Source organism: Antrostomus carolinensis, unplaced genomic scaffold (genome assembly GCF_000700745.2).
Source record: "Antrostomus carolinensis isolate BGI_N321 unplaced genomic scaffold, ASM70074v2 scaffold8615, whole genome shotgun sequence".
Lineage (NCBI taxonomy): Eukaryota > Metazoa > Chordata > Aves > Caprimulgiformes > Caprimulgidae > Antrostomus > Antrostomus carolinensis.
This window is the reverse complement of record NW_010317041.1, coordinates 1-2650: the sequence shown is the minus strand read 5'-3', so window position 1 is coordinate 2650 and position 2650 is coordinate 1. Positions and strand designations below refer to the sequence as shown.

At 36.6% G+C, this 2650-nt stretch overlaps 1 protein-coding gene across 1 annotated transcript in view; it reads right to left on the bottom strand.

The window, feature by feature from the left end:
* NECTIN3 (nectin cell adhesion molecule 3) overlaps nucleotides 1–2175 on the bottom strand; it is a 19061-nt gene extending 16886 nt beyond the window's left edge. The window contains exon 1 of the mRNA XM_010168442.2: nucleotides 1773–2175. The gene's annotated coding sequence lies outside the window, so the exon portion shown is untranslated. The remainder of the gene's footprint in view (nucleotides 1–1772) is intronic.
* Between the last annotated feature and the right edge of the window lie 475 nt (nucleotides 2176–2650).

Below are 2650 nucleotides of genomic sequence, written 5' to 3'. Positions count from 1 at the left end.
ATGCACTCAGAATAAAGCTGATTTTAAGTTATATCAGGTTTTAAATTTTGATTGGCCCTGTTCCATGCCTTAAGACACTGCTGAGCTTGCAACTGCTGAGCTCAGGCCAGTAAAGCTCAAAAGTTATTCAGCTACATGCAGATTCTGAAAACCATTACTTCCCCAGTATTTTTACTGTTTAAATCTAGATGCGAGTGTAGCAAAAAGTGTTCAGAAGGACAGAAAATGCTTTGCTGAAGCCACAGAACATAAGTATGTCTAAGAGAGCACTGGCTACCCAGCTGTACATGCAAACCAAGCAGTTAACTTGGATGGAGAGGCAACTTTACATGGACCACTGTATGCCTGACAAACACTTCTTTTCCTATTCTAACTGCAGTTTTGGCTAATATATGTCTTATCAAGCAAGCTGTGGTCCGTCTACATTTTCAAACGTAGAATAATAAACACAAAGGCCATACACTTGCTTTCCAAATTCCTTCTCAAGTTCTCCATAAAAGTTAAATATGAAGGGCAAAATGGACACAACTACTAATGTGATCTGAAAAAAAATTAAAAAAAACCAAAACTTAGAAATAGAGACTGCCTGGAAGAGATGAGAGAAAGCAATAAGGAATGTTGATAAAGCACAATAGATGAAACCTGAAGTCCAAAGATTGCTACAATAGCCACAGACACAGCCACTTGTGGTACAGACAGAAGACAGGCAGAAAGGAGCCGTCAGGCTACAGGCTTCCTGTATCACAGAACCTCCTTGGCCCAGTTACTTGTTTCAAATTGGATTAAGTCACTTGCTTTGATGCATTTATTTTACCCCACCTTGTGGTGAAAAACAGTTTACATACTGTGCTACAGCCATTTGATTAATCTCCTAGTATTCTACTACTGTGGAAATCAGACATCAAAGACCAAGAAGAGCCTACAAAGCTCATCTGTTTAGAAAAATTGAGAAAATGGAGTCACTGAGGACCACCTCAGCTGTAGAAAATATCACTTAACTATTTACAGTGGACATAGAAGTAGCTTACTCTACTTTAAGAGGACATAATACCATAAAGAGAGGACAAGTCAATAGGTTGTCAAGTTTCAGGATAGAGTAATCATTTTACCTCACAGTGCACTACTACCTAAATCTACCTGTACGTCAGTACTAGTCCTTCATGACAGTAATACTGAAACATCAACTAGACAGACAAAAGCAATTTATGTGGAAAACTGAGTTTATACAAGCTTCACATTATGACTATCCACAACCAGTCAAGGACTTCTATTGCCTTTTTTCCCACAACTCCCAGAAGCAGTCTAGGCACTTTTGCTTTATGTTTATACCATGCAAAAAACAGTTTACCAGCCCCAAGCAGATACATTAACACATCATATTAACAACAAATAGATGAAGGAATTTAGCTAAAACTGTGTTTGGCAGCTTCTCAGCAGACATGCACAGAGGTCCCTAGTATCAGCACTGCAAGGTCTAAGTTTTAAGGCACTGCCAAATATTGGCATCAGCACAATACCTAAACAGGAACTGCTTATTTATTTTTAATATCTGGACAATCAAAGAGCAAGTTCTAAAGAAGCAAGACCCAGAGGAAATCTCTTCAATTAAGTTAATAAGAATACCAAGACACCTATTATGAAATATTGGTGAATACATTTTTTGTATTGTCATTGGGTTAAAAGTAAAATACAATATATTGGTAAGTTTGCAGAATTTCACTGACAAGTTTGTGCTATTAATTTCACCTCCTTTCATAAAGGAGTTGACTTACCTAGTACTGTTACAGTTGTTGATGACTGTGTATTTCCAAGTGGGAATGTAACTGCCTTGCAAACATATTCTCCTGCATCAGAAAAGCTTACATTTTTTAAGATGATTGTTGCATCAGTAAGTGAATAGTTTTTAAATGCCACTCTTCCTTGGTATTCTCCTTGAACAGATATTCCATATTCAGGATGATGAACAGCAATAGTCTGTGAACTTTTACCATGTATTTTCTCCCAAGAAACCTGTGTTATTGTTTCATTTACATCAATTATGCATTTCAGTGCAACCTTCTTCCCCCAAACTGCTGTCACATGTGGATCAACAATTGGTCCAGCTAAGGCACCTAAAAAACAAAGCAACTGTTAGTTGGTATGCAAGAAGCTTATGCCTCAAAGTCTTCACATTAAGACTTCTTCAGTAATTAGCTTGCCTTTTTCAAAAAGAATTCCTACTTTCTTCTGAATAACTGCATTCTAGCTGATTCACAGCAATATGGAAACATTACAAAAGCATGCTTTAAGCAGAAACATCAAAGCTAAGTGTAGAGCAACCATTCTTCAGATAATGTTATTGCTAATACACAACTTCCTATAAAAATAATGATCTGATAATTGTGTAACTGCTCTATCTATCTTTTGGGATTTTAACTAGATGAGCATTGCATGTATCCAGATTTACTGAAAAAACAGTAATTGGACATGGCACTTCGGCAGTCTGATTACTGATCCATAGCATCAGGTAAAAATCTAAGTTAAATTACTGTGCTTATTTGTACTTTAAAAACGTAAGACTCTGAAAAGACAACTTAAGGAGAGACACATAAGTGAATCTTCTATCACTTACCATACCACTAACTACTTAAAAAGAACAGCACAACAACAA